General features: G+C 48.2%; 1 protein-coding gene across 1 annotated transcript in view; it reads right to left on the bottom strand.

The window, feature by feature from the left end:
- Positions 1-401: 401 nt before the first annotated feature.
- fignl1 (fidgetin-like 1) overlaps positions 402-27,608 on the bottom strand; it is a 47,710-nt gene continuing 20,503 nt past the window's right edge. The window contains exon 4 of the mRNA XM_085988125.1: positions 402-734. The gene's annotated coding sequence lies outside the window, so the exon portion shown is untranslated. The remainder of the gene's footprint in view (positions 735-27,608) is intronic.

Below are 27,608 nucleotides of genomic sequence, written 5' to 3'. Positions count from 1 at the left end.
TGATTTTTGATATTCTGATACAGGTTGAGCGTCCTGAATCCAGCAACCTCAGGACCGAGGTCGAGCCAGTTTTCGTGTTGTTCCGGACTTCGGAACATATTTCTGATGTCCAAAGTCCGGAAATATCGCAACCTGGGCTCGAGCGTTTCCGGACTTCGGACATCAGAAACACGTTCCGAGTCCGGAAATGCCTGGGCCCAGGTTGCGATATTTCCAGTTTTTGGATGTCACCTTGTAGTTCTTCTCCTTGCAGGCCTTGTAGTCCTCGCTTCTTTCGAAACACATGGTAAGCCTCCCTCTCTTGTTTTTGCAACGCAGTACTCTGTAACTGTACTTAATGTGAGCTGCCTGGCCTGTATCTTTTGTTACCATCTTCAAATTTGAAAAGGAATGTACAGTACTTCAGGTAGGATTGGCGTTTTTATTCTTGCAATTTTTATCACTGTACAGTAGTTAGATTTCATTTTTTGACTTTTCACTGGGCCCGGCTGGCGGCAGAAACGGTTTGACAGGGTGTCCGGATTCTGGAACATGTTACGGATTCCGGAACTCCGGATTTTGGACGCTCAACCTGTATTTCAGTTTGTAAATTCTGCAATACCAGCTAGAAAAATCTGGCAAAAACATACAAATGCAAGATAAGACCCCAAAATAGCTGGACTTCTGCTGCTCAGTTTACATGAAATGGACTAAAAACAGAAAATGCTGGTAACACTCGGCAGGTCAGGCAGCACCTGTGGACAGAGAAAAACAGAGTTAACGTTTCAGGTCGATGACCTTTCGTCAAAAAATGGACTGTCTGGCCAAAAAACAGATGGATGGTAAACCTCACTACAGTTTTTCTCAGACCTATAGAAGTTAATTTTCACAACTTGAAATGGCCCATTTGAACTGAAAAAGTTGTAGATTTTAGATTCTGAATCAACACTTGCCAAGCAAGTATGACTTAGGTTAGAATTCTAGTGCAGTGAGAGTTTAAAATATGTATTACTGCTCTCAATGAAAAGTATAGGACAAGCTTTTCAAAATATGCATTTGTCTGACTTCACAGCTAAACCACGTGTGAAGGACTTACAGATATAGTACAACAGTTCATCTGACTCCTACATAGAAAGAAGTAGGTATAAAATTAGCTCCTGTGTTGGTTAGTCCTAAGAAACTTCACTGTTCTTTTAATGCACTTTACATAATACAAATCCAGAGGCAGAAAAGTAGTACAGTGTTTGAAAGTGCATTTTACGGCAATGTGAAAAAATGGAACATTTCCCAGCTTTATCTCCCAACACCACACATGACAAGTATGATTCAGTTCTACAGTACTGCTGTCACTAACTGGAAGTCACACATAGCAGCACCTTCCTGTCCCTTGGGGCGGAATAGAAGGTTCTGGTTTGTGAGCAAAAAAAAGTTTAAGAAAAATATTGGTTACAACAGGCAGTGGAACCTAAGGTGGCAGCGTGAGGAAGTTGATCTGTACTAAATAGGCCAGTCGGGATGAGGCCAAGCAGATGGTCAGACTTTTCACTTGAGAAAATGGGAAGCAGCTGCACCGCTGCTTCTCTCAGTGCATAACTGGAAACAACCCAGTCAGTGAGAACATTTGCATAAGGGGATAATCTAGTACACAAATTGTCCCTTTCATGTTCAGCATGGATCTAAACAAAATTAGCTGCTTTCACTTCTTGTTTTGTGAAACATTTCTGCCCATGCTTCAATTTTTAGACTTTATTTTATGCGTGTGTGCGCATATGAAGCAGAATACCTGACCACTGGAGTCAATATTTTAATCAATCACTCACAGTTTCTTGTGCTGGTTTCAGTTTGAATCCTTTTCTCATGTTAGGCGGGCAGCTTGAACTGCAGGCCTACTGTAAGACTGAAATAATGAACCAACAAGGCTGGGTGTAATTTCCAGAAATGGGGAAGGACATGTTACACCCTAGTCTTGTCTTTTTGCTGGATCGCTTTTTTTTTCTCTGGGGGAAAAAAAGGAAGAAAGGAGAAGAATGTTTTCCTTTTGCTTCTTCTTTTTGTTCCCAAAAATGCTTGCCTAATTTCCTCTGTGTTTACAGTATTACACTTTTGTAAAATAAATTTAAATTCCAGCTCACTTGTTTCCATTTTCAATTTCACAAAATCTCTAATCATTGTTCTGCACATTGTATGCAGTACTGGCACCTAAAATATAACTGGATAATAAAGTTTCAATAACTCCAAAGAACTGGTTGGAAAATGACACAAATTTCAATGCTAAACAGTACAATTAATGACAAATTCTATCCACCTATTTGCTTTCTTAAGTACATTCTGGGGTACGCATGGTATAAGTGAGTAAACTAACCACAAAACAAAGAAATTGTATGGCAGCTTACATGTGGAAACAGTGCAAAGGTAGCTGCTGGTGTTCGAGTGGTTAACTAAGAGGAGGCTTGTGTGCCCATGATTTTCCATCCGTAATGGAGAGTAAAGTGATTTTTCGATTTGCACTGGAACCATGTGAGACCACCCACATTGCGTGGGGGCTCACAAACAACCCATATACGTTATTACTAACATGCAGAAAAGTTGAAGAGGTTCTCAGGTTCGGAATGTAACTTCAGGTATGCTGTCCACCTCAGAGTTTTTGGTCAGTATTTTCCCTTGTTAGTTTGAGGTTTTGTTAGTTTGAGGTTTTGTTATTAGACAAGAACCTGCATTTACATAGCAACTTTAACGTAAAGAAACATCCAAAGGTGCTTCACAAACAGCCATAAGGAAAGCAGATGCCTAGGAAGGGAGAGATTCGGACTGAAAGCTTGGACGAGGAGATGGGTTTTGAGGAAGATTTTAAAAGTAGAGAGGTTTAAGGATGGAGTTGCAGAGAGCCAGACCCAGGTGGCTGAAGGGTCTGGGGGAAAATTTCAATGAGTTCGCCCATAAGATTGGCAGAAACCCTAGAGAAATAATGTAAGTCACTTTTAGCCATTTGTGTTGTTTTTCCGGGGGTTCCGCTGATCTCCCATCAGAGAATCCCAAGGATATTCCAGGCTACTGTCACCAATAGTGGGGCAAAGCCAGAGAGAATGCACAGAAAGTCAGAATCGGAGGAATGGGTGTGCAGGAGGGATGTAGGACTGGAGGAGATTGCAAAGGTAAGGATGGGACAAGACCATGGAGAGATTTATAGACAAGAACAAAGACTTCAAATTTAATACACTGAGGGATGGGGATGAAGGTTTTGGGGAAGTGGTACTTAATGTGGGAAAGGATACTGCAGCAGATGGTTTTGGACCAGCTGGAGTTCAGCATGGAAAACATTAGAATAGTCGGTTCCGGAGGTAACGAAGGCATGTGTAAGGGTTTCAGCAGTGAAAGGGCTGAAGTGAGGATGCAAGCAGGCGACATTACAGAGGTGGAAGTAAGCAGTTTTCAGATGTATGGTGACTTGTATATGGACTTGATGCAACAGGGTAGATGCCCGGCCATAAAAGAGGCGTTACAAATTAGTTGCCCGTTATAGAAGCCACCTGATTTTCATTTCAGTGGATTTCAACACCGGTTTTATGCCTGGTAAGTTGAAAATCTACCCCAACATGTTTACTAATTTACTATTATTTTTCTAAATGGAGAAATCAAGCTGAAGGGTCATTGCCGGTCACCATCAAGGTGGACTAGAACGGAAAAGATGCTGAGGTAAATCAGGAAATAGTGATCAAGTGATGGCAAACTTGCACTTTAAAATCTTGAAAATTGTAGAAAGAAGGAAAGACTGAGGAAGAAATGAAGAGTTAAGGAACTGAAGTGGGGGAGATGGAAGAAATGTAAAAAGTGATTATAAAAATGAGGCAGAGAGAAAGGGAAAGGCAGTAAAACAAATGCATAGCAACCACCAGAACACTCTTAGCAGTAACTAAGTGGTAGTGATGCTACCCCAGGTGATCCAAAAAGTGATTTTCCGCCTCTCTGCCTCTGCCTCTCTCTCCTCCTTTAAGACACTCCTTAAAACTTACCCCTTTGACCAAGCTTTTGGTCACCTGTCCTAATATCTCTTAATGTGGCTCGGTGTTTGATAACGCTCCTGTGAAGCACCTTGGGACATTTTACTACATTAAAGGCACTATATAAATTAAATTTGTTGTGGTGAAGGCTGGTAGGCAGTTCTGGTCCCTATTGACACAATGCTTTGAGTGTGTGACAATTTCATTGGAGGAAGAAAAAGCGGCAACTTCTGGGTACTAGTTTGGAGATGTAGGTGGGCCAAGTGCATGAACTTCACCAATGGGCTCCATGGTATGCCACCCCATTATTTCCAAAGTTAATTCCTCCAAGCAGGTTAGGGGTTTGAGGTTGGGTGTCACACCACCAATTGCTAACCTTGGCTTTCAGTTGGGGACTTCCTTTTCCTACAACCATAAAGAGATAGGTAATTTGCTGGCTGTTTCATGAACCAAGCTATGCTGTCAGCCACCTTGCCTCCCAAAACAAAGATGCAAGATTCAGCGTGTTTGGTGCAGTCTTTTATGGCCTTACCCGCCATTATTGAAAGGTTTTGTCAGAATGTGACAGATGTGCCATGCATGAATATGGGTGGGCTTGTGATCGTTTAAGAAAGGCCAGAGTTCCTCAAGGATGAAGAGGCTGGTGAGGAGGTCATTAGTAGATGAGAATCATATATGTATAAATTTGTGCAGCCATTGACCAATTAATCTTATCCATAATTCCCTGTGGGTATGGAAATATTAAGACTTGTTCAAGTGCAGCTGCAAGGACAGTCAGAAGCAATTTTGACTAAGCTCTGATAACAAACAGCCACAGGCTGCGAGTGAAGATTAAATTGTTAAATAACATATTATAATGCTAGGTAGGAATTGGAGTTTGCTTAACAAAACTAATTGCAAAGATAATTAAAAGTTAATTAGTATAAGGAACATAAAATGAGAGAGATCATGGGAGTTAAGGTATCCATCTGGTAGACTGAAGTGAGATAGTCTGGATACCTCAAGACTAGGGAGACAGCGCTGACATGGGCCCCCTTGGTATCAGGTGTTGTACTGCTTGTACCAGGGAAACTAGAAATAAGAGAGATAAGGTAAATTCCAATGAGGTGATGAATGTATAAACATGAACATGGTAGAGTTGTCAGAAAATTACTGAGCCAGGCGTGGCCAAGATGCTGACCTTAGTCCGAGTGACAATGGTATTTTGACCATTAGAACCAATTAAAAAAGGTGATTTTGTTGAAGACCATCACTGGCCAAATGAACTTTTGATAAGAAAAGGGCTAAAACATCGATACTCAAAGAACAACTTCACACAGACCTACTGCGAGAACAAAGGAACAGACTGAAGATGACGTCATCTGTGTCCAAGAGGTTCCAGAGGCCAAGGGTTGCGAGCTACTCGTTAAACTATCGCCTGTTGTTAAGTATATTATGCTGTAAGCTTAATAAATCTTGATCTATTGCTCAAACATACTGGCTGCTGTCTATTTGTGTTTTGTTCAAGAACTCTGAGAGATCATTAAAATCTTACAGGATGGTGGACCTTAAAGTTTGTATTACTGCCATTCTATATTACAGCACTCATCACAAACTTTTGCCATAAAGAAAATTGCAACGGGAAAAGCCCCAACAACGTACAGTGCCAACACCCAACAGTATGAATGGAGTTGGGCTCACTGGGTGATAATCGTTGCCTTAAAGGAGTCACAGCTGCTGCCATTGGTATTGTTTGAAGGAAACACTTTCCAGCACGACTGGCTTCTCCCAGCCAGGCACCAGTGGTTCAGTCAGATTCAACCTGATATTTGTAACATACGTATTTCCTGTGTCAGGTTTAGGATTTTATTCTTTCTGAACTGTCAATCTTCAAACGCATCAATGTGTTTTCTATTTAAAATAAAGGGGAAGATCTAGTCAGGAAATACACAATGAAACATAGCTTGATACTTCTTTTAAAAAGCACCATGTTCTTACTTCAGTAGCGACCTGCCAACATAGATTTTCTGATCCAACATGACTGGAAGTAGGATGATGCACAAATTATGGTCACTCAATCCACAGTATCTGTGATTGACAACTTATGTATTGGCAGGCAGGAAATCACCTGCTGCACAGCAGCAGCTTAGAGGGAAGGCTTATGAGAAGTAATTTCTGGAAGGTGTCGAATAGGACAGAGCACCCTTTTCTCCAATGGAGCTATAGAGATTCCTCTGGAGAAAGTGAGGCAGAGGAAAGGGATCCTTCTTCGATAGTAGACACCATAGGCCACCAAGAAAAGCAGCCCAGGTAGAATGCGATGAGGTGACTACCAGTGTGAATACCACACCACACACCTGGAAACAATATTTAAAAAAAGTTCAATGATCTTATCAAGTCACCAAGGTAGGAAAACCCACAATGACCTTCCATCAGTGAAGAGTACTAAGTATGAACGACAATTAGAAATAGCTCCCCTTCACACTGCCTTAAAGTATTTTCAAACCACAAATACCCATGATGCTGATGGGTGCCCTTTACTTCCCCCAATCTTTACCTGGAAGTGTTCTTTCACTCATACCTTACATGCATTCAGCCCAAAAGAATCCTCTCATCTAATGTAGCTTAATGTTGTACTGTATGAAGATGTCATTACACCCACTATGTGACACTTGGGTATGGCTACAACTCATCTTAACAATTGAAGCTTCTCACTTATTTTACTCCACTTTCAAGAGAAGAAAGCCTGTCCAGGAAAGGCTGTTGTTCACCCTCAGTTCAGTGGGACTGCCCTCGCTTGGTTCCATTCTTACCTATCCAATCATAGCCAAGCATCTCAGCCAATGGCTTCTCTTCATGCACCTGCACTGTTACACCAGGAGTCCCCCAAATATCTATCCTTGACCCCCTCCTGTTCCTCATCTACATGGTGCCCCTTGGCGACATCATTTGTAGACATGGGGGTCAAGCTTCCACATGTATGCTGATGACACCCTGCTCTACCTTTCCATCACCTCTCTTGACCCCTCCACTACCTGTGTTGCCAACATCCAGTCCTGGATGAGCCATAATTTCCTCCATTTAAACAGTGGGAAGATCGAAGCCATTGTATTCAGCCCCCGCTACAAACTCTGTACCCTTGCCACCAATTCTATCCCTCTCCCCAGCCAATGTCTGAGGTTGAACCAGACTGTTTGAAACTTCAGTGTCGTATTCGACCCTAAGCCTAGCTTCTAAACTCATATCCTCTCCATCACAGAGATCGCCCATTTTCACCTCTGTAACATCGCCCAGCTCCATCCCTGCCTTAGACTATCTGCTGCTGAACCATCATCCATGCCTTTGTCACCTTCAAACTCGACCATTCTAATGCACTCCTGGCCAGTCTCCCATCCTCCACACTCTGTAAACTGCAGGTCATCCACAACTCTACTGCCCATAACCTATCCCATACCAAATATCACTCACCTATCATCCCTGTCCTTGCTGACTTGATTTCAGCAGTACTGACAAGGGGAGGGCTGAGTGAAATACAAGGAAAAAGTGAACTGATTGCTTTATCAAAGAAACAGTAATAATGTTTCTAATAAATGATCACCTCCATGTTATGAAAGAGGACAAACCAATGGCCAACATTAAAATCCAAAATAACTGATGTGGAAATCCAAAGTTTTCTAACATATTCCAACATATTAACATTCATGATATCAAGATTATTGGGGGCTATTTGTCAACTGTGATATTTCTACTTTCTGCAGTAGATGGTAGTCTGTGGACTAGAAATTCGGTTACAGGCACTACGGGTGCCAAATTAGGACCAAAATGGTGTCCAAGCAGCACGCGCACACTTCTGGTGCGAGCCGCGCTGGACGCCATCTTGGTGAAGACGGTAGAGCAGCCGTGAGGAGCAATTGCTAGAAGTATGGTGAGTAGGCAGATCATGACGTCAACCAGCGTGCAACACTGATTTGACGCTTGCGCTGCCATCACTGGAGCTAACACCCTCTCTTAACCTCGCACAGCTGAACATGCATTCAGCAGCAGGAGGGAACCCCCCACCAGTACCATTTAAAGGGATCATCACCAACTTTCAGGTAACTTTCTTTTTGATTTCTACTGTCTCTGTGTAAGTTTGTGGAACTATTTAGAGCTTTCTCGAGTTATTTAAAGTTGGTGAGGTGACAGGTGCTGCAAGTTGAGAACTTCAAGGGTTCTGGTCAGACCACTTTCTCCCAGTCATAGGTGCTGTAGTTGTCATTCCCCTTGGCCAGTAGCATGACAAGTAGATGGAGCAGAGGCAGCAAAGAAGAGGACAAGCTGCTCGCAGAGGGAGGAGGAGGAGGGGGAGAAGGGTTCTCATCAGGAGGCCTTACCTACCATGGGTCTTCCAAGAGAAATTCTCTTACCTCACCCTGAGCCAGGAGCAGTATCTGAGGCATCTGCGCTTTACAAAGGAGATGCTCGCAGAACTCTGCCACCTCTTGCAACCAGACCTGCAGCTTCTCTTCAGGGCATGGACAGTGCTGCCAGTGGCTGTGAAGGTGACCGTGGCCCTGAATTTCTTTCCATCGGGATCCTTCCAGGCTGGAGCAGGCGACATCTGTAACATCTCACAGTTTGCCGTCCGCTGCTGCATAAGAGAGGTGACAGATGCTCTTTATGCCAGGAGAGGGGACTTCATTGTCTTCGCTCTGACCAGAGAGAAGCAGGCAGAGCGTGCACGTGGCTTTGCCAGGATAGTGGATTTCCCCATGGTGCAGGGCACCATCGACTGCATGTACGTGGCTTTGCGGGCACCATATATAAATACTGAGATGTACCGCAACCACAAAGATTACCACTCGCTGAAAGTGCAGTTGGTGTGTGACCATGTTCAGCATATCATGATGGTGAATGCTCGGTATCCTGGCAGCAGTCATGATGCTTTTAATCTGCACCAGTCCGCTGCTCCCGCAGTCTTTGAGCCACCAAGACAAACCAAAGGGTGGCTACTGGGCAGCAAGAGCTATCCATTGATCACCTGGCTCATGACTCCGCTCCGCAACTCAACCACACGTGGGCAGCATGCGTTCAACGAGAGCCATACTGCCACATGAAACATCGTAGAGCAGACCATTGACGTCCTTAAACAATGCTTTTGCTGCTTGGACTGCTCTGGAGGAGCCCTACAGTACAGAGCATGTGTCCCAACTTGTCGTGGTCTGCTGTATCCTCCACAACCTGGCTATCATGAGGGCACAGCCCATGCCACCAAGGATACAGCCACCACCTCAGGAGGAGGAGGAGGTGGAAGAGGAGAAGGAGGATGATGCACTATCAACAACACCAAAGACTGCGAGTTGAACTTATACGAAGTAGGCTTTTATTGACTAAGAACTGGAGCATGCCTCTGCTAGTGGATCCATCCTAAGAGCTCCCGGGGGAAGGGTGGTGAGTCACCTTTATACCCGGGCTTAGGGGTGGAGCCAGGGGCGGAGACATGCCTGGACTTGTACAGAGTTAACAGTGGTTTACCACACAGACATATACAGGGTTAACAGTGGTTTACCACATTCACCCCTCGTTTAAAAGAGTCCGGCGGGGTGAAGTGTTTCAAAAGTTCGTATACGAAAGTCTCTCCGGGGGTCTTGTCTGCCGTAATGATCTTCGTGGTGCCGGTTGCGGCGGTTCTTTGCCCGCGGCCGCTTCTCGTGTGGGACGGAGCACTGGCGTGTCGTCCTCTCGGGGTAGGGATGGCACCGGCATGTCGTCAGTTCGTGGTAGACACCCCGCTGGTGCGTCGTGGGTAGTGGTGGTGGGTGGAGGTAGTGGATGGTGATCGATGGTGTTTTGGGTGGTACCTGAGGGTGCGAGGTCTCGAATTGAGACTGTGTCCTCCCGCCCGTCAGGATACGCCACGTAGGCGTACTGTGGGTTGGCGTGGAGGAGGTGAACCTTTTCGACCAGGGGGTCCGTCTTATGGCTCCTCACGTGTTTCCTGAGCAGGACGGTTCCCGGAGACGTCAGCCATGGCGGTAGTGATGTCTCCGAGGTGGATTTCCTGGGGAAGACAAACATCTTCTCGTGAGGGGTGGCGTTTGTGGCAGTACAGAGCAGTGATCGTATGGAGTGGAGCGCATCGGGGAGGACATCTTGCCAGCGGGAGATTGGGAGGCCCTTGGATTTTAGGGCGAGCATGGCGGTCTTCCACACCGTTGCATTCTCCCTCTCTACCTGTCCGTTATCCCGGGGGTTGTAGCTGGTAGTCCTGCTCGTGGCTATGCCCTTCTCAAGCAGGTACTGGTGCAGCTCGTCGCTCATGAACGACGAGCCCCTGTCGCTGTGGATGTAATTGGGGAAGCCAAATATGGCGAACAGGTTGTTGAGGCACCTGATGACTGTGGCGCTGGTCATGTCCGGGCAGGGGATGGCGAAGGGGAAACGGGAGTACTCGTCAATAATATTGAGGAAGTACGTGTTGCGGTCAGAGGAGGGAAGGGGCCCCTTGAAATCGACGCTGAGACGTTCGAAGGGGCGGGTGGCTTTAATCAGGTGTGCCCTGTCTGGCCTATAAAAATGCGGTTTGCATTCGGCGCAGGCCTGGCAGTTCCTGGTCATGGTCCTGACCTCCTCGATGGAGTAAGGCAGGTTGCGAGCTTTAATAAAGTGGAAGAACCTGGTGACCCCCGGGTGGCAGAGATCATTGTGGAGGGTCCGTAGCCTATCGACTTGTGCGTTGGCACATGTCCCACGGGATAGGGCGTCTGGAGGCTCATTAAGTTTCCCGGGCCGGTATAAGATACCGTAGTTGTAGGTGGATAACTCGATCCTCCACCGCAATATCTTATCATTTTTGATTTTCCCCCTTTGTCTGTTGTTAAACATAAATGCTACTGACCGTTGGTCAGTGAGCAGGGTGAAACATTTACCGGCCAGGTAATGCCTCCAGTGCCGTACAGCCTCCACTATCGCCTGGGCCTCCATCTCGACTGAGGAGTGTCGAATTTCGGGGCCCTGGAGGGTCCGTGAAAAGAAGGCCACGGGTCTCCCCGCCTGGTTAAGGGTTGCGGCTAGGGCGAAGTCGGATGCATCGCTCTCCACTTGGAAAGGGATGGACTCATCCACTGCGTGCATTGTGGCCTTCGCAATGTCCTCTTTTATGAGGGTGAAGGCCGCACGGGCCTCTGCCATCAGGGGGAAGGAGGTTGACTTGATGAGGGGCCGGGCTTTGTCCACATAGTTGGGCACCCACTGGGCGTAGTAAGAGAAGAACCCAAGGCATCTCTTCAGGGCTTTTAGGCAGTGGGGGAGGGGTAGTTCCAGGAATCACAGAATCACAGAAACCTCACAGTGCAGATAGAGGCCATTTCGGCCCATCGAGCCTGCACCGACACATATCCCACCCGATCCCCGTAACCCCTACACCAACACATATCCCACCCTATCCCCGTAACCCCACGTATTTAATCCCCCTAACACTAAGGGTCAATTTATCATAGCCAATCAACCTAACCCGCACATCTTTGGACGGGTTAGGTCGGGGTCGGGGCCGATGACTCCGTTTTCCACCACGCAGCCAAGAATAGCGAGGCGCGCGGTGCGGAACATACATTTTTCTCTGATGTATATCAGATTCAGCCGTTGGGCCGTACGGAGGAATTTTTCTAGGTTGGCGTCGTGGTCCTGCCGGCCATGGCCGCAGATGGTGACATTGTCTAGATAGGGGAAGGTGGCCTGCAGCGCGTTCTGGTCAACCATCCAGTCCATCTCCCTTTGGAAGACCGAGACCCCGTTGGTGACGCCGAAGGGGACTCAGAGGAAGTGGTAGAGGCGACCGTCAGCCTCGAAGGCCGTGTACTGGCGGTCCTCAGGCCTGATGGGGAGCTGGTGGTATGCCGACTTCAGATCAATCGTCGAGAATACCCGGTATTGTGCTGTCTGGTTGACCATGTCAGATATGCGGGGAAGTGGGTATGCGTCTAATTGTGTGTATCGATTGATCGTCTGGCTGTAATCAATAACCAGGCGCTGTTTTTCGCCGGTCTTTACTACCACCACTTGGGCTCGCCATGGGCTGGTGCTGCCCTCGATAATCCCTTCCCTCAGGAGTCTTTCTACTTCTGATTTAATAAAGCTCCTATCCCCGGCACTGTACCGTCTGCTTTTAGTAGCAATTGGCTTGCAGTCTTTGGCGAGGTTAGCGAACAACGGGGGGGGTTTGACCTTCAGGGTGGACAGGCTGCATACTTTGCGCGGCGCCGTGTTTAAATTCTGCCGGCTGCAGACTGTAAGTGGGGGCAGGGGCCCGCCATATGCCATCGTGACGCTCTCCAGATGGCACTGGAAGTCTAATCCTAGCAGTACGGGAGCACAGAGCTGTGGCAGGACGAGGAATTTAAAATCTCTGTACTCCACGCCGTTCACTGTCAGAGTTGCTACACAGTAGCTGCCGACGTCCGCCGTATGGGACTTTGAGGCCATAAAGACCTGGTGGCGTGTGTGCATAACCGATAGGGAGTAGCGTCGCACCGTGTCGGGGTGGATGAAGCTCTCCGTGCTTCCGCAGTCGAAAAGGCAATTTGTGGCATGGCCATTTACCTTTACGTTCATCATGGACCTGGCTAGTTGATGGGGCCTAGATTGGTCCAGGGTGATGGAGGCCATCATCGAGGTCGGTGGGTCGCTGTAGTATTCGCCCGCGCCGGGGGCCTGGTCCCGAAATGGTGTCCAAGATGGCGGCTCCCCCGCGGCTGGTGGTGCCCAAAATGGCGGCCCGCACGGCTCACACGTGGTTGGTGGAGTCCAAAATGGCGGCCTGTACGGTTCATACGCGGCGCTGCTGGAATTGGGGGTCGATTTCGCCCTGCACACTCTCGCGTAGTGGCCTTTCTTGCCGCATTTGGAGCAGGTCGCGTCCTTTGCTGGGCATTGCTGTCTGGGGTGCTTGGCCTGGCCGCACAAGTAGCATTTCTGGCCTCTGGTCATTGCAGCTGTAGTTGGGCTGCTGGCGGCTTGTGGCCTTACCGGGTCCCAAGATGGCTGCTCCCGTGACATCCACGTGGCCATCCGGTCAGGGGGGTAGGCGTCCATGTTCTGGAGGGCCACATCTAACGAGTTAGCGAGGGCCACCGTCTTCTGCAGGTCGAGCCCCCTCTGTTCCAGCAGCCTCTGCCGAGTATAGTTGGACCTGATGCCGGCTACGTAGGCGTCTCGGATCAGGTCTTCCGTGCATTCCTTGGCCGTCACCGCTTTGCAATTACAGTCCCGGCCGAGGACTCTCAGTGCCAGTAAATATTCGGCGCCCGATTCCCCGGGGCGCTGTTTTCGGGTAGCCAGGAGGTGTCTGGCGTAGACCTCGTTAACAGGCCTCACGTATTGTTCCTTTAGCGTCGCGATGGCGGCCGCGTAAGTTGTGGCGTCTCGGATGATCGAGTAGACTCGGTGGCTCACCCGTGAGTTCAAGACAAGCCGTTTCGCGTCATCTGTAGTGACGGTAGTGCTGGAGGCCTCCAGGAAGGCTTCGAAACAGCTCAGCCAGTGTTCAAAGTTATTGGCTGCATCTGCTGCTTGAGGATCCAGGTCTAAACGTTCCGGCTTCAAGATTTGCTCCATGTCGAAAATTAGTCAATAAAATTGATGCACTATCAACAACACCAAAGACTACGAGTTGAACTTATGCGAAGTAGGCTTTTATTGACTAAGAACTGGAGCATGCCTCTGCTAGTGGATCCATCCTAAGAGCTCCCGGGGGAAGGGTGGTGAGTCACCTTTATACCCGGGCTTAGGGGTGGAGCCAGGGGCGGAGACATGCCTGGACTTGTACAGAGTTAACAGTGGTTTACCACGCAGACATGTACAGGGATAACAGTGGTTTACCACAGAGGAGAAAGAGGAGGAGGAAGAGGAGAACATAAGAACATAAGAAATAGGAGCAGGAGTAGGCCATACGGCCCCTCGGGCCTGCTCCGCCATTCAATAGGGTCATGGCTGATCTGAATCTAGACTCACGTCCACTTCCCTGCCCTCTCCCCGTAACCCCTTATTCCCTTATCTGCTAGGAAAATGTCTATCTCCATTTTAAATTTATTTAATGTTGCAGCTTCCACAGCTCTCTGGGGTAGCAAATTCCATAGATTTACTACCCTCTGAGTGAAGAAGTTTCTCCTCATCTCAGTTTTGAAAGGGCAGCCCCTTATTCTAAGATTATGCCCCCTAGTTCTAGTCTCACCCATCAGTGGAAACATCCTCACCGCATCCACCCGATCAAGCCCCCTCACAATCTTATGGGGCAGTAATTCCTCCCCAAACGCGTGAGTACGGAAGGGGTACTCACGCGTCTGGCCGGAGGAAATGCCGGTTTTCAGCATGCACAGTGCATGCGCTGAAAACTGGCATTTCCTCTCCTCTAACCCAAGAGGTGAAGAGGCTAGCACGTGCGCTGTAGGGGGCAGCACGTGCGTCTTGGATTTCCTCTGTTTTGGGGGATTTGCGCATGTGTAAAGGCCTCCGGTCTTTACGCTTGTAAAAAGCACACGTAAGTATTTATTTTTACAGGTAAGTGGTGTTTAAGTGCAATTTAGAAAAAAAATTTCCACAGGTTTATTATTTTAAAAAATCTACAATAAGGTAAGTTTAGTTTTAGACCCTTTTTATTAAAAATTTATTTTTTTCAACTAAAAAAAATTATTGTTTAAATTATTTGTTTTAACTTATTTATACTTAATTTAATGATTGGGATGGTTTTTAAAATTTTATTTAAAGTTTAAGTAGTGTTTTGGGGTGCAGTACTTTTCATGAGTTTGACAGTTCTTACTCTCAAACTTATGAATGAATTTTCCCCTCCCCTGATTGGCTGAACAGTGCTCACCTGATCCCAGCCGGCACATCGCACTAACTACGCCGCTGGGTCAGGTTAGCACAGCGCGCCGACATCAGAACCGGGCCACTGACAGGAAATCCACTGCGGGCCAGGTTTCAGATGTCGGCGCGCCGGGTAAGTGCGCATCGGGGGCTTGCACGTGTGGCAAGCCCCCAACACCAAGTTCTGGGCCTATATGTTTCGATAAGATCGCCTCTCATTCTTCTGAACTCCAATGAGTAGAGTCCCAACCTACTCAACCTTTCCTCATATGTCAACCCCCTCATCTCTGGAATCAACCGAGTGAACCTTCTCTGAACCGCCTCGAGAGCAAGTATATCTTTTCTTAAATATGGAAACCAAAACTGCACGCAGTATTCCAGGTGTGGCCTCACCAATACCCTGTATAACTGCAGCAAGACTTCCCTGTTTTTATACTCCATCCCCCTTGCAATAAAAGCCAAGATTCCATTGGCCTTCCTGATCACCTGCTGCACCTGCATACTAACTTTTTGTGTTTCATGCACCAGGACCCCCAGATCCCTTTGTACTGCAGCACTTTGCAGTTTCTCTCCATTTAGATAATAACTTGCTTTTTGATTTTTTCTGCCAAAGTGCATAACCTCACACTTTCCAACATTATATTGCATCTGCCAAATCTCTACCCACTCACTTAACCTGTCTATGTCCTTTTGCAGGCTTTTTATGTCCTCCTCACTCACTGCTTTCCCTCCCATCTTTGTAGTGTCGGCAAACTTGGATATGTTGCACTCGGTCCCTTCCTCCAAATCGTTAATATAGATTGTAAAGAGTTGGGGTCCCAGCACTGACCCCTGCGGAATACCACTAGTTACTGATTGCCAGCCCGAGAACGAACCATTTATCCCAACTCTTTGTTTTCTGTTAGATAGCCAATCTTCCACCCATGCCAGTATATTACCCCCAATCCCGTGATTTTTTATCTTGATCAGTAATCTTTTGTGTGGAACCTTGTCCAATGCCTTTTGGAAGTCCAAATACACTACATCCACTGGTTCCCCTTTATCCACCCTGTATGTTACATCCTCAAAGAATTCGAGCAAATTTGTCAAACATGACTTCCCCTTCGTAAAACCATGCTGACTCTGTCCTATTAAATTGTTTATCCAAATGCTCTGTTACTGTTTCCTTAATAATGGACTCCAACATTTTGCCAACCACAGATGTTAGGCTAACTGGTCTATAGTTTCCAGCTTTTTGTCTACTTCCCTTCTTAAATAAGGGTGTTACATTAGCAGTTTTCCAATCTGCCGGGACCTTTCCTGAGTCCAGGGAGTTCTGGAAAATGATCATCAATGCATCCACAATCCCTACCGCCACTTCTCTCAAGACCCTAGGATGTAGGCCATCAGGTCCGGGGGATTTATCCGCCTTAAGTCCCATTATTTTACTGAGTACCATCTCCTTAGTGATTTTAATCGTGTTTAGCTCCTCCCCCCCCCCATTGCCCCCTGTTTGTCCAGTGTTAGGTATTTTTAGTGTCCTCTACTGTACAGACTGATACAAAATATTTGTTCAGCGTCTTTGCCATCTCCATGTTCCCCACCACTAGTTTCCCGGTCCCATCCTCCAAGGGACCAACGTTCACTTTAGCCACCCTTTTTCTTTTTATATAGCTGTAGAATCTCTTGCTATCTGTTTTTATATTTTTTGCTAGTTTACTTTCATAATCTACCTTCCCTTTCTTAATTAATCTTTTAGTTATTGTTTGCTGGCTTTTAAATGCTTCCCAATCTTCTATCCTCCCACTAGATTTGGCTACTTTATATGCCCTTGTTTTCAGTCGAATACTATCCTTTATTACTTTACTAAGCCACGGATGGCTGTCTTTTCTTTTACTCCCCTTTTTCCTCAGTGGAATATATTTATCTTGAAAGATGTGAAATATCTCCTTGAATGTAGACCACTGCTTTTGTACCGTCTTACACTTTAATCTGTTTTCCCAGTCCACTTTAGTCAACTCTACGCTCATGCCTTCATAGTCTCCTTTATTTAAGCTTAGTACGCTGGTTTGAGATCCAACTCTTTCACCCTCAAACTGAATTTGGAATTCAACCATATTATGGTCACTCATTCCAAGGGGATCCTTTACTAGGACATTTTTTATTAATCCTGTCTCATTACACAGGACCAGATCTAAGATTGCCTGCCCCCTGGTTGGTTCAGTTACATACTGCTCAAGGAACCCGTCCCTAATACACTCTATGAACTCTTCCTCAATGCTGCCATGCCCAATTTGATTAGCCCAGTCAATATGAAAGTTAAAATCCCCCATGATTATAGCTGTTCCCTTATTACAAGCCCCAACTATTTCCTGATTTATACTCTGACCAACAGAGTTGCAACTGTTAGGAGGCCTATAGACTACGCGCACTAATGACTTTTTCCCCTTATTATTCCTTATCTCCACCCAAACTGTTTCACTATCCTGATCCTTTGACCCAATGTCATTTCTGACTATTGCAGTGATTCCATCCTTGATTAACATAGCAACCCCACCTCCCTTTCCTTCCTGTCTGTCCTTCCTAATTGTCAAATACCCTTGTATGTTTAGTTCCCAGTCATGATTATCTTGCAGCCATGTTTCCGTAATGGCCACCAGATCATACCCATGTGTAGTTATTTGCACCGTCAACTCGTCAATTTTGTTACGAATGCTGCGTGCATTCAGATAAAGAATTTTCAAATATGTTTTCTGACAATTTATTCCTGCTTTTACCCCTTTTACTACTTTACCTTTATCATTATACATTCTGTCCCTTCCTGACACGTTCTGGTTTTTAATTCCCCCACTGCTACCTTGCTCTATTGCCTTCTCCGCTGTCATTTTTATTTTTCGCTCTTAAAACCTCCCCCCCACTAATTAGTTTAAAGCCCTCTCTACAGCCCTAGTTATTCGATTCACCAGGATTCTAGTCCCAGCACTGGCCAAGTGAAGTCCGTCCCAACGGAACAGCTCTCTCCTGTCCCAGTACTGATGCCAGTGTCCCAGGAAGCAAAACCCATTTCTCCCACACCAGTCTTTGAGCCATGCATTTAGCTCTCTAATTTTATTTACCCTAGCCAAATTTGCACGTGGCTCAGGTAGTAATCCAGAGATTATTACCCTTGTGGTTCTGCTTTTTAATTTGGCCCCTAGCTGCTCAAACTCCCTCAGCAGAACCTCCTTCCTTGTCCTATCTATGTCGTTGGTACCAACATGGACCACGACAACTGGATCCTCCCCCTCCCACTCCAAGTTTCTCTCCAGCCCAGAGGAGATGTCCTTAACCCTGGCACCGGGCAGGCAACACAGCCTTTGGGACTCTTGCTCTCGGCTGCAAAGAACTCTATCTATTCCCCCTAACGATACTATCCCCTACCACTACAACATTTCTTTTAACTCCCCCCACTTGAATGGCCCCCCGCTCCACGGAGCTGTGGCCAGGTTGCTCATCCTCCCCGCAGTCCCTGTTCCCATCCTCACAGGGAGTAAGAGCCTCAAACCTGTTGGACAAAAGCAAGGGCTGCAGCTCCTCCAACACTACCTCCTGGATCCCCGTACCTGCCTCACTTCTAGTCACACCATCCTGACCCTGGCCACGGACTACATCTGAATTAATTAATCTAATTGGTGTGACTACCTCGTGATACACAGAGTCCAGGTAACTCTCCCCCTCCCTGATGTGTCTCAGGAGGAGGAGGAGGAAAAGGAAGAGGCAGTAGAGGAGGAGGTAGGGCCTCAGTGCGTCGGCGGGAATCCTGAGCGGCAGAGCGGGGCTATAAAAGTCCCAGAGACCAGGTAAGGCCTCAGTGCGTCGGCGGGAATCCTGAGCGGCAGAGCGGGGCTATAAAAGTCCCAGAGACCAGGTAAGGCGTACCAGTCTCCAGTCTGGAAGGAGAGAGGTAAAAAGTAATGCAAGTGTGACGTCACCAGAAAGCAGGTAAGTGATTGGTTGGTAAGTATTTCTCCCTTTTTAAGCTTAAATCTCTTTGGTTTATAGTTTCTAAGGTGTGATATTCACCATCTAGAATCGGGGCAGAGGATATTTAAGAATAATATTAATAAATTTAATTAATTACATAGAATGGGAGATCAGGCGATGTGTTGCTGCTGCAATATGTGGGAGCTGGTGAACACCATTGATGCTCACGGTGATCACATTTGCAGTAAGTGTTGGCTGCTCGAGGAACTCCGGCTACGTGTTGAAGAGCTGGAGTCCGAGCTTCAAACACTGAGACACATCAGGGAGGGGGAGAGTTACCTGGACTCTGTGTATCACGAGGTAGTCACACCAATTAGATTAATTAATTCAGATGTAGTCCGTGGCCAGGGTCAGGATGGTGTGACTAGAAGTGAGGCAGGTACGGGGATCCAGGAGGTAGTGTTGGAGGAGCCGCAGCCCTTGCACTTGTCCAACAGGTTCGAGGCTCTTACTCCCTGTGGGGACAGGAGCAGGGACTGCAGGGAGGATGAGCAACCTGGCCACAGCACCATGGAGCAGGGGGCCATTCAAGTGGGGGGAGTTAAAAGAAATGTTGTAGTGGTAGGGGATAGTATCGTTAGGGGGATAGATAGAGTTCTTTGCAGCCAAGAGCGAGAGTCCCGAAGGCTGTGTTGCCTGCCCGGTGCCAGGGTTAAGGACATCTCCTCTGGACTGGAGAGAAACTTGGAGTGGGAGGGGGAGGATCCAGTTGTCATGGTCCATGTTGGTACCAACGACATAGATAGGACAAGGAAGGAGGTTCTGCTGAGGGAGTTTGAGCAGCTAGGGGCCAAATTAAAAAGCAGAACCACAAGGGTAATAATCTCTGGATTATTACCTGAGCCACGAGCGAATTTGGCTAGGACAAATAAAATTAGAGAGTTAAATGCGTGGCTCAAAGACTAGTGTGGGAGAAATGGGTTTTGCTTCCTGGGACACTGGCACCAGTACTGGGGCAGGAGGGAGCTGTTCCGTTGGGACGGGCTTCACTTGGCCAGTGCTGGGACTAGAGTCCTGGCGGATCATATAACTGGGGCTGTAGAGAGGGCTTTAAACTAACTAGTGGGGGGGAGATTCCTAGAGAGCAAATAATAAAAATGACAAAAGAGAAGGTCATAGACTTAGGTAGCAGTGGGGAAATTAAAAACCAGAGCGTGTCAGGAAGGGGCAGAAGGTATGGAGTGAAAGGTAAAGTAATAAAAAGGGCAAAAGCAGGAACTAAGTGTCACAAAACATCTTTGAAAGTTCTCTATCTGAATGCACATAGCATTCGTAACAAAATAGACGAGTTAATGGCACAAATAACTACATATGGGTATGATCTTGTGGCCATTACAGAAACATGGCTGCAGGGTGACAATGCCTGGGAATTAAACATACCAGGTTATTTAATGATCAGGAAGGACAGGCAGGAAGGAAGGGGAGGTGGGGTGGCTATGTTAATAAAGGAAGGAATCACTGTAATACAGAGAAATGATATTGGGTCAAAAGATCAGGATAATGAAACAGTTTGGGTGGAGGTAAGGAATAATAAGGGGAAAGAAACACTAGTGGGCATAGTCTATAGGCCTCTGAACAGTGGCAACTCTGTTGGAAGGAGTAGCAATCAGGAAATAGTTGAGGCTTGTAATAAGGGAACATCTATAATTATGGGGGACTTTAACTATCATATTAATTGGACAAATCAAATTGGGCAGGGCTGCCTTGAGGATGAGTTCATTGAGTGTATTAGGGATGGGTTTCTTGAGCAGTATGTAACTGAACTGACCAGGGGGCAAGCAACCTTAGATCTGGTCCTGTATAATGAGATGGGATTAATTAAAAATGTCCTAGTAAAGGATCCCCTTGGAATGAGTGACCATAACATGGTTGAATTCCATATTCAATTAGAGGGTGAGAAGGTTGGATCTCAAACAAGCGTGCTAAGCTTGAATAAAGGAGACTATCTTATGAGGTGGAAGAGGAGGAGGCAGAAGCGGAAGGAAGGAAGCAACTCAGACAGCCCCTTTCTGCCCGGGATATCCGGGATGGAATCATTCGCCTGCGGTACGAGTGATTGCAGCACTCAGACGTTGGGTGGCTTCTGCTTTTGCTGCAATGGAAGCTGAGACTTCGGCCATCAGACACGGCATGATGGTTGGGTCTGCCAGTGCATTAATGGATCTGCCCAGCCCTTCCATGCTGGAAAGGATGAGCTCCAAGTTCTGCCCAAAACCCTGTACAAGGCTGGAGCTGGACTCCTCCATGCTCCTTGACAGTGCATTCAGGCTTTCTGGTAGGCCTGCCAATGCACCAAGCATTTCATTGTGCAAACCCATCAGCATTCTTCTGTGAACTGCCCCATCGAGGTCTTCATCTGAGTCCTGTGAAGTAAAACGCATGTGTGACCTCACCCTCCCAGGAGCCAGCACCTGAGTTACCCTTTCCCCCTGCCCTGGCTGCAGGCCACTCGTTCCTGGTGTCTCACCACATGCAGATCCTACGTCTAACCTATCCTATGAGTGTCAGCTGTTGGCTGGGAGTGTGAAATCGAGTGACGGTGTTTCTTCTTCTTCTTCACTCTCCTCTCCCTCTTCTTGTTCAACCACTGGCTGAGCAGACTGGATTTCTCGGGTGTCTGAAATGAGAAAGACAGCATTGTGGTGAGGGGCGGGGGGAAACCAATAGGTGCATGCTTACACCATGTGCAGATTGTAAATCAGAAGAGATTGTTGAATGAGGGGAAAGTGGGATGTGAGAAGGAGGATAACATATGAGGATACCGGCATCTTGACGTGTGTGAGGCTAGTGGTGCAGATGGTGGGATATGGCATTTGAAGATGAATTCATTGATCTTGACTACTCGTGTGAGATCATTAAACTTCTTCCTGCACTGAGTCCAGGTCCTCACGACTACACTGCTGGCATTGACCACATTGGCTATCTGCTCCCACTGCAGTCTTGTCTGTTGCCTGGAGGGGGAAGAGGGAAGAGGACCTTTCTCCTGGAGTTGGCCTCCTGGACCAAAACCTCCAGTGCTGCATCCGAAAACCTTGGAGCCCTTTCTCTGGCCTGTTGAGCCATTACTCGGTTTCTTGTTTATGACACTTGCCTCCACAAGCAGGTCCATCACCTGTTGCAGGCAGAAGGCACCTCCCCTTTAAGAGGTGCAGACTGCCTTTAATTAGTGCAGGCTAGCTTTAAGTGGAGCTAGCTTCGCGTGAACTTCAGCTCCCTGCTGAGCGTTCAGCCACTCAGCAGCACATTCGGTGCTTGGCTGAATATTACAATCATGTAAAGTAGCAGGCAGCTTGAATTTTACGTGCTGCCTACAGTCCTCAGAATAGACGCGGGTTGTTGTTGCATCACAATCCCCATGCCCGCTTTCGGGTGATACCGAATTTCTAGGCCGATGTGTTTAAGCTACTTAAGGCAGCATTAACGGCAGTTCAATTATTCCAATGTAGATTAACATGGCAGTGGACCAAATAAATATCAATTAGGTACTTCTGGTTGTGGGGGTGGGGGTGGATCCAATTAATTTACGTGACACTTCATATCTTGAATTCAAAATGTCACCAGCGGTTTGAGTCACATTCAGACCTTTATTCCTACCAACTGCAATGAATCTCTTTGCAATAGATATTGGCCCAGAAATTCGGGTCGGAGGCTTCCCGCGGGTGCAAGCCTCCGACCTGTACTTACCTAGTGTGCCGGCCGTTGAGCTGTGCGCCCGCGTGGGATTCCGATCCTGGGCCTCCTCCAACTGCCGGCGCACAGTGCTTGCGTATCCCAGGGACGCAGTTAGTTCGATGCGTCCCCTGGGATCACGTGGGCCATGGAGAGCCAATGGTAGCAGGGAAATGCCCATTCATAAAATTGACAGGAAGAGCTGTCAAAACTATAAATACTATAAGCCCCAAAACATCACTAAAACTTCAAATAAATTTTTTTTAAATCACATTTTTAAAATAACTATAAATTACATAAAATAACTATTATAAACAATAATTTAAATTTTTGAAAAAATTAATTACATTTTCTAATGGGGCTAAAAATAAACTTACCTTTCTTTAAAGTATTAAAAAATATAAACCTGTGGAAAAAATGTTTTAATTTTAATTAATTCACCACTTACCTTGTTAAAAGCAGGCCTTGCGCCTGCTTTTTATATGTGTAACTGCTGGAGACTTACCCTTCCAGAGAAACGTGCAAAAAAAACGTAAGTTCCATGCGCATGCGCTGCCTCTCCGGTGCACGCGTTCGCCCTCTGAACCCTTTCCTTTAAGGGAACGGAAGTTCCGGTTTCCCGCGCATGCGCAGTGCATGCACGAAACCGGCACTTCCATTGGGCCTACGGGTGAGTACCCCGTGCGTACTCGCCCATGGAGACACGAATTTCTGGGCCACAATTGCATTATACTGAATGAATGCATTGAAATGGATGCAAGGGGAATATTTACACAGAAGAAATAAGCTCTCTGTTGCAACTGGCATAAAGCAAGCCTCTTAATCATAGCAGGACCTGCAGGATAAAGAGCACCACATGTTACTGAACATTCAAAGAACTGCAAGGTGGCTTCAAGGGGATATAGACAGGCTAAGGGAGTGGGCAAGAACATGGCAAATGGATTATAACATGGAGAAATGTGAAGTTATCCACGTTGGTAGGAAAAATAGAAAAGCAGAGTATTTTTTAAATGGTGAGAGATTGGGAAATGTTGGTGTTCAGAGGGACCTGGGTGTCCTTGTACATGAATCACTGAAAATTAACATGCAGGTACAGCAAGCAATTAGAAAAGCAAATAGTATGTTGGCCTTTTTACAAGAGGATTTGAGTATAAGAGTAAAGACGTCTTACTGCAATTATATAGGGCCCTGGTGAGAGCACACCTGGAGTATTGTGTACAGTTTTGGTCTCCTTACCTAAGGAAGGATATACTTGCCATAGAGGGAGTGCAATGAAGGTTCACCAGACTGGTTCCTGGGATGGGGGGATTGTCCTATGAGGAGAGATTGAGTAGACTAGGGGGAGAAATTCGGTATCGCCCCGTTTGGGGCGCTAGTATTGGCGGTGCGCAAAGTTTAGCGCCAGGCGCAAATTATCGCCATCTCCAGCGATATTGGGTAGCTGCGCCCCTGAAGGTGATTGCGGCGCTAAATCAGGCGCTGCACGACAGTCTTAAGGCGCTAACCCGGCGGCACAACGCAATATCTCCGCGGGCGGGCGCAGCGCAGGTGCTGTCAATTATCGAGTGCAGCCAGACACGCTGGCGCCGGACAGCTCTTAAAGGGGTGGATCAATCATCATCTCCAGCCGCACCCTGCACATCGTAGGCCTCAAACTCGGCAGTAACCTACCTGTGGCGTCGACAACTGCCTCAACATGGAGAGGGCCAGGGAGAGAGCGCAGCGCTTCAGCGAGGGGGCATTGGATGCTCTGGTTGGCGCGGTGGAGCGCAGGCGATCTGTACTCTACCCAGAGAATGGCAGGAGGCCTCAACACAGCGAGTATCGCAGAGCTTGGTGGGAGGTTTCCAACAGAATCACCTCCAGCAGCATGGTTCCCAGGACTCCTGTGCAATGCAGGAAGAAGTTCAACGACCTCACTCGGGTCGTCAGGGTGAGTGCCTTTTTCAGAATCATCTTCATCCCTCCATCTGGACCTCACTTTATGGCCAGAGGGTGTGCAAAGCCCCAATGGCCAGCTGTCATCCAGCACCCATGGCCCTTTCTGGAAACACACACGCACATTCAGCTCTGTGCATAATGTAAGGGCTCCTGGACCATGAGAGGCATGTCATCCCAGATCAGGGCAGCATAATGTAAGGGCTAATCGACCATGGGAGGCATGTCATCCCAGATCAGGGCTGCAGGTTTCCTCACACCCTGTCCTTTCTCTTGCAGGTCAAGCTGGCCCATAATAGAAGGCAACAGCATCGGACCGGAGGAGGCTGGCCTCACCTGCAGACCCTCACAGACCTGGAGGAACGAGTCCATCGGATTGTGGCAATCCGGATGATTGGCCCCATCGCTTCTGGAGATGCCGACCCCATTGTGGACAGCAATGGTAAGGTCATCACCTTTTTGACCTCTCTCCTTCCACTTGTTCCCCACACCAGCAGGCTTTTTCACTCTTGAGCCAACTCAGAGCATTGCAGCACTCATGCATCCCTTGCTGCCACCCTGTCCTTTTGCTAAAGCCACTCTTGAACCTCCCTGCTTTCAGATGCTGCATCACCAGCTCGGGAGGCGGGCCCTCAAGCTGCCAGTGCGAGTGACTCTGGAGGCGATGAGGAGGAGGAAGCCGGACCATCCGTGCCACCCTCAGGCGAGCCAGCCCATGTCCAGGCTGGGGAGACGCCTTCCCTGGAGGGGAGCGGGGGGTAATGGTCTGAGGTGGATGCAGCTCCAGGACCCAGCGGCCTGCAGCAACGCGAGGGGGGTAGGGAAGCTCGGGGGCCGTCTCCCCGGAGGGCGAGTCGGGCCGCGAGTGCTGCTGCATAGAGCGCAGAAGAGGTGCGTGCCCTCGCAGAAATGAACGCCCAGGCTGGGCAGAGGCACACCGAGCTCATGGCTGCAGTGGCAAGGATGCCCGATTCCATTGAGACACTGGCAAGGAGTGTCCAGGACTTCGGCGCAGCACAGGCAAGGACTCTGTGCAGGACTTCGGCGCAGCACTGGCAAGGATTGTCCAGGACTTCGGCGAAGCACTGGCACCTGCCACGCAAGTGCTGAGTGCTGCCACGCAGTCAGTGGCTGGTCTCATGCAGACACAGATTGAGGCCACGTGAGCACTGACTGCTGCCACCATCGCTGGATCGGGCAGGATTCCCCGGGGCCCTCGCCGCGCCACAGCAGGCCAGCAATCTGTGCACCAGCCGATTGCTGTGCATGCTGCGGTGCTGCCTTGTCAGAGTGCCAGTGTCTCGGCCGACCAGGGAGCTGCTGTCTGCTCTCAGGATGACAGCATTCCTGATGCCACCACTGGCACCTCTCCACTGCAGCTGCCACCACCTGTAGGACAGACTGCTGCCACCCATGCAGAGTTAGAGCAATCAGCAGCCGGGCCCTCCAGGCCCAGAGCTGGTCCAGGCCGTACCTCAAGGGCATCTGCTGTCTCAGTTTCGGACAGTCAGCAGGCCTCCCCCAGCCTTGCTGCAGCCACTGGGGTCCCATTATGGAAGAGCTGCAGGGCAGGCAGGGGGCAATTCCACAAGGGAAGCAGATCACCATCGAGGGGCAAAAAGTAGGAGGTGTTGCTAAATGATGTTATTTCTTTCATTCAAGTCCGAGGATGCTGGTCTGAATATTGGTTATGTTTTGGACATTGTCTCCAGGGTGTGAGAGCCAGTTATGTTTTGGACATTGTCTCCAGGGTCTGAGAGCCAGTTATGTTTTGGACATTGTCTCCAGGGTCTGAGAGCCAGTTATGTTTTGGACATTGTCTCCAGGGTGTGAGAGCCAGTTATGTGGCAGTCTGTTTGTTTTGGTGTTTGTTTCCATTGCTTTGTCATGCGGGAAGGATACACAGTTTGTTAAATAAAGAAGTTTATTTATTCACAATGTCCATGTCTGTTCTTTGCACAAATTGTTGCCTTGACCGGCTTAGGGGTAGCAGAACGGTTCCATTCATGTTCTTGGAATGGCAGAAAGCATTCCCTCAGAGGGGCCTAGAAGCGACTTGCTATAAGCCTCTGACGGACGACCCTTGCAGTTTGTGCCTCCCTCCAGTCTTGGTGCTGCTCCTCCTCCTCCTCCTCTGCTGGTGCTTCAATGTCTGGTGGCATTGGCTGGGTCCTGAGGATTGCCAGGTTATGCAGCATGCAACACACAACCACAAAGTGGGAGACTCGCTCAGGTGAGTACTGAAGGGCTCCTCCGGAATGGTACAGACAGCGGAACCGTTGCTTCAGCATGCCGATTGTGTGCTCCATGATGTTCCTGGTTGCTTGATGGCTCTCATTGTATCGTTCTTCAGCAGGGGTGCTGGGCAAACGGAGCGGGGTCAGCAGTCAGGGGCACAGAGGATAGCCCTTGTCCCCGAGAAGCCAGCCTCCTGGGTGAGCCGGGGCTTCAAAAAGGTCTGCCACAGAAGTCTGGCGCAGGGTGAAGGCATCGTGGCTGCTGCCTGGAAAGTGGGCATTGACAGCGAGTATCAGCTGTCGGTGGTCACAGGCCAGCTGCACATTCAAAGAATGGAACCCCTTTCGGTTGCGGAAATCCTCCGCATTCTCTAGAGGCGCCCGCAAAGCCACATGCATGCAGTCAATGGCGCCCTGCACCATGGGGAAGCCCGCTATCTTTGCGAAGCCCTCTGCGCGCTCTCGCTGCTTGTCCGGGATCATTGGGAAGGAGATGTACTGCCATCTCCTTTTAAAGAGGGCATTAGTCACTTGACGGATGCAGAAATGCACCGCGAACTGTGAGATGTTGGCAATGTCCCCAGCAGCGGCCTGAAAGGAGCCGCTGGCATAGAAGTTTAGAGCCACAGTGATCTTCACAGCCACCTTAGTTGAGGCTACAGATCTGGCTGAAGCAGGTGGCAGAGCTCAGTGACCACCTCCTTACTGAAGCGCAGCCTTCGGAAACACTGCTCCTCCAACATGTTGATATACGAAAACTGTTGGCGGAAAACCCTGGCAGCGTAAGGTCTCGTGTGCCGACGTCTGTTGGCCCTCCTCCGTCTGGCCATGCCTGCCACTCTATCCCTGCATCTCTGTGCCCTGTCAATATGATTGAGAAGGACGACGTTCCCATCCAATGCAGCCCCCATAGTAAGTGCGCACTGAATGTTATGCCGGTTGAGAAGCTTACCAACTGCAAAGTAAT

This window comes from Somniosus microcephalus, chromosome 5, assembly GCF_052327205.1.
Source record: "Somniosus microcephalus isolate GS21.2 chromosome 5, FLI_Smic_1.0, whole genome shotgun sequence".
NCBI lineage: Eukaryota > Metazoa > Chordata > Chondrichthyes > Squaliformes > Somniosidae > Somniosus > Somniosus microcephalus.
This window is presented reverse-complemented; position numbering and strand designations above follow the sequence as displayed.